Below are 17,832 nucleotides of genomic sequence, written 5' to 3'. Positions count from 1 at the left end.
TGCTTGGTGCAGCGCCAGCCACGGGGAAGTTTAGAGTCAACTCTATTGATATTCACTCAAGGGAGTAACTCATGTCAAAGCCCAGAAACCTGCGATCCAAATAAAACAAGAAAGAAAGTTTGCCCTTCAGTTTATGTACGCATTCATAATTCATACAGGCAGAATTCTCCTTCTGCATATTGGGAACACAGGTTGACATCCGCAGCAGTTTGTGGTGATATTTCATAGCTAGGTTATTATAGCCTTTGGAATGGAAATATGGAGAGTCATTAACAAAACTAGCACAAGCATAGCCATTACAAAGGAGCGTTAGAAACCGTCCAGGGTAGCAGAAGTACCCTGATAAAGCAAGCAACTCTTTCCAAAATACCATTCCAGATTCGGGGCAGAAGGGAAAGGACTTACGCAACAAAAACCTTGCCCCCCACCAGCTTCAAGAGTTTGACTTTACAGCTGTTTTGCAATGGATTCCTAAATCCTTTGCTTAACATGCTTTCAAGGAAAGTGCATCATATTGCATTTTCCATCCTTAGGGATTCCATGCTGTGGTCAAACAATTGTGTATACATCTGGCTCTCTCATTCAAGTTTGAGCTGCAAAAAGTCCTATCTATTCACAGAGTATAGCTGGTAGGATTACAGTTTTGGGGGTGAAGCTGTTTTAAATATCAGCCAATATTCAGTAGTAGTTATTTTATTTGTACTAACAGGGTAATTTACCTATTTCTACTTTTAAATCACCAGTCTTCACCCATCTGATGCAGGATTTGGAGCTTGTTTGTTGTCCAAGTAAATCTCAGAAACTCAGGCAATCAAGTTCCCACAGCACTGTGTACAGCCGAGGAGCGCTGCTTTACACAGATGATTTAAGGGCATCATTCTGATCTATTATGTAATACAGGCTGTCAGGAGTTCAGAAATTAAATCAACGGGAGAAATCACTAAGATTTATGTGGATTCTTAAGTTAATATGATACATAAAAAGATGTCCTAGAAATGAACTTTTATACACAATTTGAATCTTTTACATTCCAGAAACATTAAAAATCATTGAAACACATCATCTTTAGTGTTTTATACAGCTGTAGTGACTTAGTGGTTCTATAACAACAATGTCCCAATGACATTGAACTTTATTTATAATGGAGTGATATAACCAGATCGTTTCATTAATATCTGCAATGTCATTTCTGCACTTTATGCCCCTCTTAGAACACAGACTTTGGCTTTATGAGACTACATGTTTGTTTGGGACACTCTACAGCCTGATTTGCAATATGCTGAACACCCACATGTTTCACTATTGTCCATAGAGGTGTGTACTTCCTTGCAATATTCACCTTTTAGTCTCCTTGTTTGTGTTTCCCCCACTCAGTTTCCATTTGGCAATGGAGCTATCACCGTATCAGAAGGGCAAGTAATGAAAAAAGAATAAGCAGCTGAGAAAGCAAAGTGTCTGCCATCTTCAGTGTTCCCTTTCTCTAATGTGTTCATTCTCTATCTTCCTAATCCCACTGGCCAAAGGAGATAGATTACAAAAAAAAGAAAAAAAAAAAATTACCACTCAATACCTCCAATACGACTTCTGCAGCAACAAAGAGCCTATGGTCAGGAGGGGCTGCACCTCTCCAGGTACAAGCTATTGTTTTCTAATGATTTCATGGCCAGAGAGCACCTGTGCTTCTGAAGATGATCCTTCTTCAACTAAGAGCTGAAGCATTGGCATCATTTGCAATTCAGTTGTGTTTCTGAATATGGACTCCTGGTTGCTGACTTCACTTTGCTTGTTGTTTTAGCTGAACACTGTTGTTTCTCAGATTCCCACAGATAGGGAGCCTAAAGCAATTGTGACAAGAGAGATCATCGTGGGCCCTTTTTTTTCTGAATGATGACAAATGGGTGGACCAGTTTGCAGAGGCGCATCTTGTGGATGGAACTCCACATCCTGCAGTGGGGATGAGACTCTGGATGAATTCAGATGGGTAGCAATATAGGTAATCTAGTATCCATAACAATGATAATTCTCACTGCAGGACTCCAAAAACCTTGTCTTGCTGCTGTTTCTCCCTAAAAACACTTTAGCTTTCAGTATTCCTCAACACCAGTAAAATGGAAACACTAAAACTTATCACAAAACTTTGCTACACTTGGAGTTAAAATATGTTAGTTGCTTCATTACACCCTCCTTGAGTGCCTGTGTAAGGTCAGCAAAGGAGAATTAAAATAGGTCTCTCTCAATAGACATCAGTATCTGGTTATTCAGATTATATTGGACACAATCCAGTTCTAAACCATGATAGGAATTATATAAGCACACTGGACCCATATTTGAAAGTTCAGCTGAAAGCTGTTCTTCAGTGATCCTAGTAATGAAAAAAAAAATATTAGGACCCCAACAATGTATTGAATCAGTAATTTAGCTGTTCTGCCAGATTTTTAGGTTAATTGAACCTCCCCTGTAATAAATGTGGAGATATTTTGCTCTCAGTTATACTATGAACTAAAAGAGTCATTTTGGACTTGTAAACAGATTAATCTAGATTTACATATGCAAAAGCATGGAAACAGTCAAATTTCAAGAGCTTAGGTATGTCATTTTGTGTTCATTTGAAGACACCCAAAGGGAAAGAAAGACTCATCGAGGGACCAGTACTGGAGAAAGCTCAAGTCTCCAGGCAATTGAATCCCCAGGGGACAAACCCAGGGCCAGCTCTTCTCCTGGGTCTGCACAATGGTTGTCTTCGGTCACAGAAAGGAACATGACCAGAGCCAGACTGTGCTTTACTTAAACCCTGTTGCCTCAAAGATGTGACCAAGCAAGCTACTAGATGCAGAGCATCTTCTCTTTCTTTTCCCAAATCCTCGCTTACTCTATTGCAAGCCCAGATGCAGTTCAAGTCCTAGACCTAGGCTGAGCACCCTTGCTGCAGAGCCCTCTCCTGCATCCATGCCTCACCTGGCAGGTGGTAGGCTTGGGGTTGGATTCACCTCTTCCAGTACATCAGGAATGCTCAGCAACACCCCGGAGGGACACCAGGTTACTATGGGGTGCTCAGCAGCTGCTGGCTGGCAAGGTAGCACAGGTTTGTCCCGTGGGGATTCCCTGCCCAGGGTGTCTCTCCACTCTGGGATTCATTTTCCTCTTTGGCTCAGAAAGATCGGGGTTTGCTGAGGTTTGGGGAGCACTGAAGAGCGTAAACTGATGTGAGGAGGGTAAGAGAGGCTGGAATTAAAAGAGGATAATCAACAATTACTTATTTCAAAAGCATTAAAATTGATTTTTAAATACTCAGGATAGAAAGGGCTGTACAAATATCAGAACAAAGCATGTCCTTTGGTCCTGCAGCAAACGGGATGTGCTAGTTATTAAATAGCCCAAGAAGCATGTTGAACCACCTAAAGGAACTGCTGAGAAAGTTAGGTACTGTTAAATCACACCAGTAATACAAACCCTGTCATGTTTATAGCTCCCCAAAGCACTCCTTAAATATGATAATAGAAGTATGACTAGTCTAACATTGTCATTTTAATTAAAGTCTCTATTCCTCCTGACAGGAGCAAGTCAAAGGAAATACAGTTGGGACCTCACTCCAACCTCACAAAAAATATGAATGCTTTCCTCTATTAAAAAGGTAAACTGGTGGCATAGCTTAGAAATTGCTCTGGCCTATGTATGTTCCACATGCAAACATCCACAGCTCATCCTCAAAAATGGAATTTTATGGCTGATTCAATTTGCTAACATGAAAAATGGCACAACCTCATGAACACTTTTTCCCCCTCAGAGAACATTTATTTTTCCCCCAGAAAGATTTTGCATCCAGAAATTTCCAAGAAGGTTTCCAGCATTAAAAATCAACTGAACCTTCCAATTTTATCAACATGTTTCCATTAGTTTGAAATTTGTTTTCAGAATTTCATTCTGCTAAAAACTGTCACATTTTATCAAAAGTGTGAGTTACCCATTAAAGAGAAAATCCAGTCTCCAGCCTGTTCCATTAAGCAACATGGTTGTGTAGAGTATAATAGTTTGAGTCCACATGCCTACACTTTTCCAGTACGTCCAAATCTGCAGATTGCGAGGCACAGTAGATCACACTGCTACTACACTCGTCTCTGCTAGCGGGATCACAGCCTTCTACTCATTCTTCACTGTTTGTAAGACCTGGAGAACTCTCTTAATATTCAAAAAATCCAGTTTGCACCTATTTAAAAAAAATAAAAGTCACTCTGGCACACATACAAGGGGAGGATAAATCTTATCAGTCATTAAGTACATCATCTTCCTAAGTGATGGCTAGCAGCTACCGTCGCCATTTCTGCCTTCAAAGGGCAGAGATATTTATCTGAATAAATACCACGTAGCCAACTCCATACACTCCTCACTTGCTATATGTAAGTAGCAATCCTTGTCTTTTTTGGCGCATGCAGAGAGGACTGGAGTCTTTTCAGATGCCTTCTTTTTATCAAACTGAGCAGTTTAATTATCTTCTGGGTGCTTATGCGTACCTAACAGGTTGTAGGCATAACCCACTCGCGTTGCCATGCATCAAGTGGGCCAAGAATGCTCTCAAGGGAAGTAATCAACACTCAGAGAGCTTCTCAGATGATAACAGCAGAGATCAACAGCAACCCTTGCTAAGAACGGTGATAATCGTAATAGTTTTGCAATAAACTTCGCTATCTGCAGAGAACAAAGGACAAATAACACCCTATCATATTTTTGCTACTTTGAAAATAAGGACATGTACACACTGCTGACGCTGTGGCGAAGAGACCAGTTCCTTCACAAAACCTTGCAGAGGAGAAACGAAGGGGAAAGGCAGTCCTCGCCCCTGCAGCAAAGCTGTTTTAAAATATTAAAAATAGTAAAACTCTGTATCACCATTTAAAAATAAAGTCTGGACTCTTCTTCACTACCGAGGGGGAAGGAGCAGTGGTGCAGCATTCAGCTCTGTCCCCAGGCAGTTCCTTGAATTTGGGACTGGCCAAGCCTCAGCGTGGTGGTGACACTTGTCACCTCCAGCTCCCAGGTGCTTCCCTCTGCCCCATCAGGTGCCCCTGAGCTGGTCACACAACCGCTCCCTGGGCCGCTAATGAGCTGGGACAGCTTCGCCAACTTAGCTGCTCTTCCCTTATGAGCTCGTTCAGCCAACACGGGAGAGCTACCCCCGCAGAGGTGACGGGGCGGCTGCCCCAAAGGGGCTGCACACCAAGCAGCTGGGGACAGCAACGTCCTCGGCCGGCACTGCGGCAGCCGGAGGGGACCAGGGGTAAACACAGCCCTCCCACCTCTCAGGCCATAGCCCGGCACATTTTTGCTTGCCATCGCCAGAGTTCAGTGGAATTTCATAATTTCTCAGGGTCCCCATGAGTAAATCAGCCTGAAGGACGTATGCTGGGGGCGAAGCTGAAGACCTGTGCTTCTCCTTCAGTGGCTTCACTGGAGAAATTCAGTACTTAGAATAACACAGGTGAAGGAACTGTGCTTTCACCACTCCCATAGCACTTTACTTGAGCACCTATGAGTCCTATAACATCGTAGCAGTTCAAAAATGTGCCTTTGCTTATCAGCGTGAAGTTCCTGTGGAGCACGTGCACGCCACAGCAGATTATATACCAGCGCACACTCTTTTGAGAACAAAGGGAAGCTGATGGAGACACATACTTTCCCTTGATTAGGCAATAAACCGTTCTTCTATTTGTGTTACATTCTGTTATGTACATTTCATACGTGAACAGCGTCTGTAATTTGACTAATCTTTGGTGATATAACCAAAGGGAGCCACTATATTATGTTGTATTACTATCATTTTCCTCACAGGAGCGAATCGTATGTCTTTACAGCCACCAGGACACATTTTTGCCTAGTAATGCACAGTAACTGCTAGTTTCTGAATGCTAAAGAGCAGAGCGCTGGCTGTGGAAGTATGTGGCGACATAAATAAGTATGATGCTTTCCGTTTTTCAAGGGCACTTAAAGATGTGCATGGCACTCACAAAACACATTTCAAGCCACGTGATAATTATCTGGGGTTTAGTTTCTTTAACTCAAGTTTGTTAAAAAAGCCACTAAGATCTGCAAGCCCTTTAAGTGATGCTGAAATTTGGATTTGTTGCCATTTAGAAATACTCATTTTTCAAAATCACTTCACTAACAATGCAAATTTAGAAGTTGGAGAGAAAAATTAACAAATCAGAGTTTTGGTGTTTTTTTGTAATCCTCAGAGTCCCCAGAGAGTTTGTACAAAACAAGTTCACCAAATTTGTCAAAGCCAAATAATGCTACCCAAATGCAAATATCTTTCATTAAACAGCAGGTAGAGTTACTTGGAGCCAAGGTCATAGCCATGTCATGAAGACTTCAGACTGTCTGTCAGCCTGGATATGGACCCGACATCTCCGGGAAACACTGGTCTCATTGTACACAAGGGGAAGAGGGCAGAGGCCTCTGCGAGATGGGACGTGCCTCGCTGGATCGGCCAAGCCAGACATCTCTGGCTCGTGTTGCAAACTGCGGCACGTTCCCCATTTAGGTGAGGGCCAGTGGGCAGGGTGGGGAGAGGGGAACAGACACAAGCAGGTTTATGTCCTGATTCAAACTGCCTTTCCCAAGAAGAAGAGTTAGAAATGAACACAAGTGCTGTAACCACAAAACCATTTTTCTTTAGCCACTGCAGCCTGTGACATCTGCTGTCTAGATATAGATACGCATTTCTCTTTCCTGGTGCAAGCTTTAAGAAAAGATCTATCAGCATCTTGCCCTTTTCCCTTGAGCTGCTTTCCATGAACTCTTCACAAACACTCATGCTCTTTATTAATTCATTTCCTCTGCTATCATTTATTAAAACTCTCCATTCCTCTGCTGATTTCAGACGTTACACCGCAGCAAACCTCTTCCCACGAATTTCTTAGTTTCCTTGGTTCACAGTAAAACTGTTGAATAAAATATTTAAGGGAAAAAAAATCATCATAATAATAATGGAAAATTAATTAAGATAACATCAATAATCATATACCACTATGTATAGGTAATAAATTAGGTCAGCATATAGGCTGGGGTTTCTGAGGAAGACTGCCGCCCGTAGGCATGCAGCTCTCCTACCTGCCTTTGATCAACTTCCCTGGAGGGTTTAAAGTGGATAGATCCATTTCGCAATCACATGTTTTTTTAGTAAACACGCATTTTCTTGTAATACAAATTAAACCTAAATTAAATGCAAACCAAAGTATGCTTATGAGATTAAAGGCTTGTTTTTAAAGCTACCTTCCTTCACTGAGCAAGTCACAAGGGGTGACTGCCAGAGGGCTTCATGACACATTCATGAGGATGCATGATGCATATATGAGCATGCATCAGCCCTGGTCTCCAAGAGCCAATGAAGCAATTACCCAGGCTTGTTCATAGTCAAGGAGCATACATGTGGAAGTCACCACTAGAATGATGTATTTCAATCTTTGCATTTTTCTTCTACTCATATCTTCAAGGAAGAAAATAATGAGACTCATAAAACTATGTTGCCTCTTGGTTAGGAATGCACTGTTGTCCTACAGGGGTTGTCCACTCCTTAGAAAAAGAATATCAACAAAATCTGATATGTGACTGAGAAATTCTTTCACCTTCAACACCCTGAATAAGTTTTCTCTATATTCAGAGAAGAGAGCACAGGAGGTACAAGTACACTTTGCTTTCCAACATTGCATCAGTCTTGCTTGATCCAGCAGTTGTGGAGGCTCCTAGAAATGAAGTCTGTGACAGCAAACACTGTGCAAGACAATATATCTTTTTACCTTCATATCATTAAGAACTAAGACATTTTGGGGGGAGGAGGTAGTAGGAATCCTTGGAGAAATCCAGAGACTAGTTTTTGGGCTTGGAAAATCCAGACTTGGAGAAGTAGCTAGGAAATGTTTCAGGAAGACTATTAAACCTTTCAGAGTGGTCCTAGAGATGGGAAAGGTCTAGTGAGTGCAACAGCCATTATATAATATGATAGACATATAATGTCTCTCCTTTTATGCACTGTTGGTACCGACAGTACTCACTGGCAGAGTAATAACACAGAGAGGAAAAGCAGTATCTGAGAGCTGCAGCTGCATTAGAAGAGCTACTGAAGTTTGAAACTAGTGCTGCATTCAATCACTTGAGCCACAAGAGCACACTGAATTACGAGCTTCTGTTTTCACAAGACCTGTTAATTAAAATTAAGATTACATAGTTTGGAAATTGCTCTATGATAAACAGATCGGGTTTTATTACATGGTTATCTCATTTGTACCCACATATGAAAGTTAAAATGGTGGAGGTTTAACAGTGACCAAAGGGAATGTTTTATTTTTGCAGTCACGTTCTGCACGGCACAGCATACTGCACCCACAGACCCTCCTCTCCTCTACCTCCAGTGTCCTCACCTCCAACCAGAAGATAAATTTAACCCCTGGAATAGCAGGTGTTTTCACAGTTGCGTGCACAGTGCAGACACAACTTGGGGATTCAACCTTTCCCACCTCATTCAACAGGCTTGTCTGTATCACAGCATGGCACCATCACGCAGACCCTGGTCAGGCTCTTTTTAGAGCCTGCAGAACACAGATTACACAAAAACTCAGCAGAAAACTGGCCAGCTTCACATGAACAGGAATGGGTGCCCAGCCCCAGACAGCTGCCACAGTGAAAACGGCTTTGAAGCACTGCATGGTTTCTGATGTTGGGAAGAAAAGCATCGCAGCCTGGGTCACGGTTCAAGGGGAACAGCCATCTCTGCAGGCTGCTTCATCTTCTCTGGGAGCAGCAGATAAAGGTGGATAATGAAGCAAATGCTGCCCTGCTCTCTGCCAGGAAACACCAACCAGCAGAGCTGAGCCAGTGCGCCCAGGGAAGCACCCAGTTCCCAGAACAGACCAGCATGAAGCAGCATTCTTCCTGAGGGAAAGGGGGAAAACAGAGCGCAAGCTGAGACCTACCTGCAGGGTCAAACATCACTCTGTGGTGGGGCGAACATGGCTTTATGCCTCCTCTTAAAAACTGAGTTTGAATCTAGCTTCTCTAGAAGCACTGCACTGACTTAACACACCAGACAAACCTCACACGGGGCTTCTCAGCAGCAGCCTTTGGTCTGCTTCAGCCTCGTCATCTTCATTCCCTCCCAGATGATGCTTTCCCTTGGTCTCCACACAGGCTAAGTCAAGCAGGCTCATAGGATTAGGGAGCACAGAGTGCTGTATGTTTGGGGTTTTAACAAATGCCTTCGCCATAATGGTCCCTGCTACATCCACCTTTTTTACCATCTCCACGCTCTTCTTACAGAATTTGCTAAATTACTAATGGTCAAAAACTTCCCTAGGTCCAGACTTAGCACTGCAAGCTTCTCTTTCCCCCATTAGTCAGGATTTTCTACAGTTAGGCTTTCCTCGCATTTCAGGATATTTATTTCAAAATTAATCCAGCAGGTGTTGCGAAAATAATTATGAATAGCATATGGCTTCATTCAACCAGTTTGGCTCTCCTAACAGCCAAATGTTGATCATACCCACTCTGTAGAAGGCCTCCTCCGGCACAATTACTATGAGGCACAGCAACAGAAACTGAGTAAGTAGCCTTATCAAAAACATCCTTGGTGCACAGCAAGGCAGGCATCCGTGTATAAGACTCTGTGTCACACAGTGTTGTTCTTCCCAGCCATTCTTTTATCTCTCTGCAATTAGTTTTCAACATGATGGTGAGGGCAGGAAAGAGTGTTTTAGGGTGCACTTGGAATAACTGATGCATTAGGCACTAGATCTTGTAATCCCTACTTGTAATCCCCTTCAGGCTCAACACAAAGAGAAGAAGAGCTGAGCTGAACACTGCTGGGAGTCCTTGTATTTGCAGGCTCTATTATAGATTTAAAATATCAAAAGCAGAAACTCAATGGACCCTCCTCAGACTGTGGGTGGACAATTAAATAATCCCAAGAAGTCTGCCAGGAAGCGAACTTGTCACATGTAGCACCCCACTGCCTTTTTTCACTTTCATTTCAACTAAAGCTGCAGGTTCATTTAATTATCTAAGTGAATAACTTAATGATAAATTCCATTCCATCTCTGACAGCTGAGTAATTCAGGAGAATTTTAATAGGGAATAATAAACCAGGCTTTTTAAAAATTCACTTTGATTCCATCTCATCTTTAATTAAGTCAGTTCTGGAAAGCTTCAAGTCATAAAGGTCAGTGAAAGATGTTGGCAAATTCTTCAATTAGCATTAAAGTCTAAAAAAATTAAAAAATACATAGGTCCAATTTCCACACAGTCACTAAAGTAACCTTAAAGGAAACTGCATGTCATTATCAAAATATCACTGTATTAGTTTGAAATGTAAAAATTACCTAGGGTTAATTGTAAAACAAATACTTCTATTTTTAAATTGCACTTCCAATAAATTTGCTTTAGCCAAAGTAAAATAATTTTGTTTTCCAACTAGTTACTAAAACTTGATAACTAACGAATTTTTCAGGTTTTGGGGATGAACTTTGGAAAATGGTTTGTCTCCAAATAAATCAAACTTGAAATTTTTCTTTTCAAGTTGTCACCGAGACAAGCAAACAAGAACTCTCTGCTTGGAGTCAATCTACAAAATCGTTTGACTTGAAAGGTCATTCAAATCCATTTACTAACATTTGCCGTTGGATCAAATTTTAAATAAGGGAAGCTGTTCAATAAAAAGTCAACGTTTCAAATAAAAAGAAAGTCTGTGCTTCCAAATAAGAAAGTGATTATTTTTTCCCCTCAACTGAAACAATTCACTAACCTTTCTCTAAATTCACAGCACACATCCATTTTTGGGGGTCATTTCCCTCTGTTGAAAACCCTTCACCCAGATCTAGTTAAAACCACTTTCAAAGAGTTTCCTCACCAGTTATCTAAAAGCATTGCTTGAATATCATCCAAATTGAATGGATCAGAGGAGCGTGGTGGCTATAAACCTCTACCAAAACGCAACACATTTCTCATTCAGTAATGGTACCCTGGGTTTGGTCAAACATCTCCTGGGACATTACCTACAGCAGAGGTGAGGGAACCGAAGGCAGAGGGAAGAGCCAAGAGCCCCAGGGCTCTACCCTGCCCCCAGCTCTCAGCCAGAAGGCTTTTCTCCACTGGTGCTCTTTGCAGCTGAAAGGAGCCAGTGGAGTCTCCTGCAGATGTTAATCAGACGATAAAAGCATGTCGTGGTTTAACCCCAGCCAGCAGCTCAGCACCACGCATCTGCTTGCTCACTCCCCCTGCCCCAGTGGGATGGGGGAGAGAGAGTCAGAAGATTAAAAGTGAGAAAACTCCTGGGTTAAGATAAGAACAGTTCAATAATTGAAATAAAGTAAAATAGTAATGATAATAACAATATAATCATAATAGTAATAATAATACACAAAGCAAGTGATGCACAATGCCATTGCTCACCATCCGCTGACCAACACCCAGCCCGTCCCCAAGCAGCGATCGCTGCCCCCCGGCCAGCTCCCCCAGTTTCTATACTGAGCATGACGCCATATGGTATGGAATAGCCCTTTGGGCAGTTTGGGTCAGCTGGCCTGGCTGTGCCCCCTCCCAGCTCCTTGTGCCCCTGGCAGAGCATGGGAAGCTGAAAAGTCCTTGACTGGTGTCAGCAGCACTTAGCAACAACTGAAACATCAGTGTGTTATCAACGTTATTCTCATCCTAAATCCAAAACACAGCACTATTCCAGCTGCTAGGAAGAAAATTAACTCTATCCCAGCCAAAACCAGGACAAAGCACTGGGCTGCTTACTGCTCAGTAGGGTTGCTACAGAGGTAGTCTAGCAGGGGTGCACACTGTTGGCTGTTGATACTGTATGTAATGACAAGTGCTCATAAAAATCAATGAATATATTTAGAATTATTTTACAAATACATATGGGAAATATGCACTGCACCTGCTCTTATGGAATGGGACTGCACTTAGCAAACATCTTCTGGAATTGCATTTTCAGCCTAAATAGGTTGGTACTTAAATTTATTATCTTCTTAGTCCAGACTGGACAGGACCAGAGCTGAGGTCCCTTGGGGAAACTTGTCATCCCCAATCATCTCATCAGCCCAGAATAAGACAGAGTGCAGGTCTCAAACTAAATGCAGCTGTACAGCATCCTAAGGACCGGTTTGTGCCTGGCTTCAGGCCTGACGATCAGAAATACTCACTCTCCTGTTTCCCGATGAAGCAAGCTTCCAGCAGCTAGACAAGCCCTGGCTAGTTTCCTGATGCTGTGAAAATTGACTCCGTACCCACATGCCTGGCGAAAATGTATTTTGTCCTTGTGACAACCCAAGGTCAGTGACGGTCATTTATAAATAGTGATGACTTAATATAAAAATTAAAGCAGACCTTGCACTGAATTTGTCTAAGTTTGGGGTTTGGGGATGTTCGGCCTGTTCCAAGAAGAAAGATTCCTTGTAAATTCCAGTTCAGACAAGATCCCTCATCATCAGTGCCATCCAAAAACCATGCAGGATTAGAAGCAAAACAATATCTGGAAAGCGACATTATTCATCAGCATTCCCTGCTAACATTCGGATGTCTGGCTATTTCCAAATCACAAGCCTTATCTACCTCCCAGACACAAGCCAGTCACAGCCAGCACGTAAAAGCTGTGGGCCATTTATCATCCTCGGGTTATTCACCTGGCTTCCTCCTTTGAATAGAGGAACACCGAAGCCACCTAACACTAAAGCAAGGACTATGTGCACAAGATGCACCTTGTGCAGGAGGAGCTGAGGTATTTTCCGCAAACCTCGTGAACTTGGCCCATCACCTCAGAATCAGGGAGCAGCTCAGTATCTAATGTCTCCCTGCTTGAAAATGCATCCCCTCGCACGTGAAGGGCAGCAGTCAAATCCACTACTTGGATTTGACATTGAGGAGGTCCTCCAATTTCTCTCGGCTTGCCTTGCCAGGGAGAAGTACGTAATATTGATATTAGGCTGCTCTTTGATTTCTGAGGCGTTACATCTATTTGGCTCAAGCTGATGTTTTCATGTTAAGGGCGAGTAAATGATCTTCTCAAATACAAAGCACAAGCTCCTGAAACCTGGGGGCTAACTTGGGCCTTTGCTTTGAGCTTGGTTGCATTCCCAAGCTTGGCAAACAGCACATCTCGTCTGTGCTTTTTGCAGTTGCTCAAGAGCTCACTGGCACTGTCCGGGCGCTCTGCCAGACCTAGCTGATGGGAGCGAGAGAAACAGGCAGACGCAGGGTCATTGCCCATCTGTCTTCTCCTTGTAGTTTATACTAGATGCCTGGAAGGAAAACACAAGGCAAACAGCTATCAAACCAGATGTCTTTACTTCCCCTCCTCACCTGAAGTTCACCGTTTCCTCTTTTGTCACCTTGAGGGTCATCCCCTCCCTCTCAAATGAAGACGAATAAATCCACTCCTCCCAGCAGAGCCAAGGCATGCACTGGTTACAGACTCGTTGCTGACATTCGCACCCCTCATTGGAGCCACTGAAGGCACGTGCACCCACCCTGGCCGCTGCCAGGACCCCCAGCTGCCAGGGCCAGCAGAGCTGGTGAGCACCTCGTCGCTGCTGCGCACCTCGTCGCTGCTGCACCCCGGCGGCGGGCAGTAGCCCCGGCTCGCCTTCATCCCAGGAAAGCTGCGCAGACTTTACAGAGTGCAGAGGGCTTCCTTCTTAAAGGAGGGAGGTCAGATGTTACAACTTGTCTCCAAGTCCCACACACTGGAGGAACTCCTCAAGGCAGGAGACAGATCCTTGTGCAGGGCACAGGATTCTTCACATCTACCCCATTCTCAGCACAGGGACTTCTGTGTCTGCCTCCACACCCCATGACAGGGGACATGCCATAAGTGACTTCATTCCTTAAGCTATTTATTTTGAAGTCCATTGTACCAGAGCTGGACTTCATCAGTACCACCATCCTGGTTTTGTACACACCCAAGCTGGGCACTGCCAATGTAAATGTCAGTGCAACTCGTCCTCCCCCTCAGCACACATCTGCATTCCCAGCGGAGGCAGCCAGCTGCAACAGGCTGATCTCACGCTTCTCTCCTCTACCTTAACAATAAAATTATCAGCATCAACACCAGAAACAGGAAATTCACCTTAAAGGATCAACAACCTGATTCAATGCCAGCCTTAGACGCCTCACCCCTGTGACACAGCTCATTAAGCACTGTTCACATGATTACTATAGGAATTTCACTACATAGGTCAATGCATATTTGCCATATGATTTAAAGCACACTAAAGGGCTATCACAGGAATTTTTCACTAAAGCATCTACCTCTTGGAAATGTTTTTCTTCAGTAGGATTTGTGGGCAGGACCAAGCTCTGCTCCAAGTGATTTTTGCTTTACCTGGCTTTGGCCCATTGGGATGGGGGGATGTTTTTCTAAGGAGGTGCTTTAAAGCCCGAGGGCTGGGTTTGCCGCAGAGCAAAGCTGTTCCCCAGAGCCGGTCCATAAGCAGGGCTCACGCAGCACCCGCGGCCAGGCAGGGATGATGACCACCCATTCTCTGCTGAAACACCCTTACATGCAGCTCCAGCCTGCTGCGTTGGAAACGGAAAAATCCACATCTGACTGATGTACAGCATATATTTGGCAGAAGATTAAATTCTTAACAACGAACTGGTCTAGACATGGAGACATCTGGATACAGAGAACCTGCCACCCTCCCAGCAGCTTCTTCCAGCAGTTGATGTCTTAAAAAGAAATTGCTCCTAATTTGTCCGGCTTCACTTCTAATCAGCCCCTCTCACTACCACTTCTGTTGCTACATAAAAGAACCCTTTTAACACCAAGAACCATCTCCAAGAAGGCATTAGCATGCTCTAATCAAGTGCCCTTGCAGTATTTCCATTAGCTAAACAGGCATGTCTGCTTGAATCTCTTGCTGCCAGGCTGTTTTCTAGTCTCTGATTCTTTTCTACCCACTCTCAACTTTTTCTACTTTATTTTAAGCACAACATGGTGACAGTCTCCCCAGCAGTGGTCCCACCAGCAGCGTGCACAGACACCACATCCCCTCCCTGCTCCCACGCGTTGCTCCCCTGCTCTGTCACCCAGGTTTGCCCGTCTGTTTTCCCAACTAGTGTGCCTCACGATTAGCAAGGAAAAAAAAGACACCAGCAAAACAATAAGCATTGTATGAAAGATTCGTGTTCATCTCAGCACATTTCTCTGCTTTTTAGCAATTCGTCTCCATATTAAAAAAAAAAAAGTATGTACTAATGACCGTTAACCCATCAGTAAATTGCCTTAATCCATCTGATCAAAATTTCTGTAGTTACCAATCATTACAAGGTCTCATTACTCTTTTCCCTTTCTGATCTGCGATGCCAGAGGCATCTCCACCACCAACATGCAAAATTTTCCTTTATTCAGAGAGCCTGCTCAAGTCCTGGATATCAGAGCTACATATTTACCAGACGCAAACATTGAAACCATGCATTTTCATGGACTCTGAATCAATCACCTCAGAGCACTTCCAGTGATGAAATAAGCCTCATCGCTTGTTTGCAAGATAGTGGAAGTTATTGTTTTCCACTTCAACAGGTGCACAAGGAGGTGTGAAAGTCAGAACATGCCATTCACATAGCAACAGATATACCTAAGGACTCCTGTCTGCAATTAATGGCTCAAACAGCTGTGCTGCGCTGTGCTCCTCTCCAGGAAGAAACATGCTACGTGAATAGTTGCTGCAGTCAAATTGCTGGAAAACTGGAGAAGTTTAGGAATATTTATTTTGGTGAATTGTATCCCTGAACAATGTAACATGCCAGACGGTAAATAGTTTTCTTTTAAGCAGTAAATGGAGCCTTTTATGAACTTAGGGTAAAGGTGTGGTTTGCAGCTTGTGTTGTTCACAGGGACAAGGGATGCAGCACGCTCAGGAGTCTCCAGTTCAGTGCATTATATGGGACTCCACAAGTCTGTCTTTGCAGAGAAACACTTGCTAACAATAAAAACAAAGCCCACAGATTCTCTTGAAGCCTGTCCTGGACAGCAGCCACTTATGCATGACTTTAAATGGTTTTACCTTGGCTGCAGCAACAAGCCCAAGGGCATGGATGAAGGTGTGACAGTGGAGACCTGCAGGAAATGAGTAAGTACAAAGAAGCTGCATGCAGCACAAAATCTAGGGGTGAGACAATGGAAATGACCCATCCCAGACAGCCCAGAAGCTGAGTTCCCACCATCAAAAGGCATCCTTAATCTCTTAATGCATTAAGGTATTCAGCAGTCCTCGCAACTAAGCATTTAAAGGTTAATTGCAACCAAGATCTTTAAATGAAGTTATGCCAGAGAATAAAGGTTTCAGGAAATGAAACCACCGTAATTAAGAGATTGATATCAGATTCACATCTCTCAGAGCTTTGTACAGTGCCTAACACTGACTCCTTAGTTGTTCTCTGGGATTCAAACAATACAAAAAAATGCTTGTCTCTTTGAGGCTGAAGGCTTAAAAATCCAACAGATAATTCCTGCTGGGTCTAATTACTAAACCCAGGGCTATTTTTGGAAGACTCTAGCCATTTCTTTAAAACTCTTGGATGAGTAACAGCACCCCAGATACACATATTTGAATCCTTTTTTCCTGTGGTTATTTTGTTAAGACCTTTACTTTTGCTTCCCCCGCAGACTATCAGAGACAAAGTCCCACAGTGATGCACAAAAGGGTATGCTGTGAAAAGCTACGTGGATGGGGAGTCACTTCTCTCTACAGCAGATGTGAATCTGGCTTGGACACTTGTGGCAGCAGTAGACTTCATCATACCTGCATCTTTGTGTTTCCATACTGCCTGGGTTGGCTGCTGACGAGGCCCTTCCCTGAGATTAAGGTAACTGGGAAAGACATAGAAAACGCCAGATGTGATGTGAGAAATCGCTGGACACGATAGATAAGAGTGTAAGAAGCTGGTGAGTGTTACAGACAGCACAGCAAGGAACGGCTGGATTCATGAGTGGTGGCAGAGGAGTTATGTGGGAAATGGCCATATTTCACATAGTCAAAGGGGAGTACTGAGAGCCTGGTGGGGAGCAGAGTCTGGCAAGGCCAGCATTGCCCAGATAATCACATCAGTAATATCAGCTGCAAACCTGATAGCCATGACATTTCCAAGCAGAGCCACATAACAATTTCATGCCTTAGTCCTGCCAGAATCAACTCATTCATTTAGCATCCAGCCCATTTTGTACAGGGGAGCTCTGAGAAGGGAGTGTTTGGGAGCAAAGCAGACAAAAACTTGTTCATCTGCAGATCATCTGCCTGCTTGAGATAACCCATATGTAAACCTAGAAAATATTCTCTGAATCAGCTGATGTCTCACAGCTCAAAGTCTCCTACCTGTGGACAGTGTTAGTCCCATTGAACAGGGCGAGGACAGGCTGATGTGTGGAGCTGGCATCCTAAACCCAGAACTTCCTGTTTCTTGGTCCAGTCTCTTTCATATCAAGCCACTCTCCTCAAAGCCCAAGACCATTTTAAGAGCAAAAAGGGATGCCCCAAAGCAGACATGAGAACAACATCTTAGCCAAGCATAGAGGATCACTTGGACTAAGCTTGAGTACATCAAGTCCAGTTTTTCCCCTGCTGTCTTTAAACAAGTGCCTAGCAGATGTAAGATCAGCACTTTGCTAATTCAAAATAGGAGGAAACCAAGAATGTAAGGGAAGGGGAAGGAAAAAAGCATCACTAAGCTAATAAAAAGCATGACTCTTGGGCCAGTGACATTTCACTTAGATGGAATCAGATCTTTGCTCGATTTTCAAAATGAAATCAGAAAGCAGGGTTAGTATCAGGCCAGAAACATCCCTAT

Source organism: Pelecanus crispus, chromosome 10, assembly GCF_030463565.1.
Source record: "Pelecanus crispus isolate bPelCri1 chromosome 10, bPelCri1.pri, whole genome shotgun sequence".
NCBI lineage: Eukaryota > Metazoa > Chordata > Aves > Pelecaniformes > Pelecanidae > Pelecanus > Pelecanus crispus.
This window is presented reverse-complemented; position numbering follows the sequence as displayed.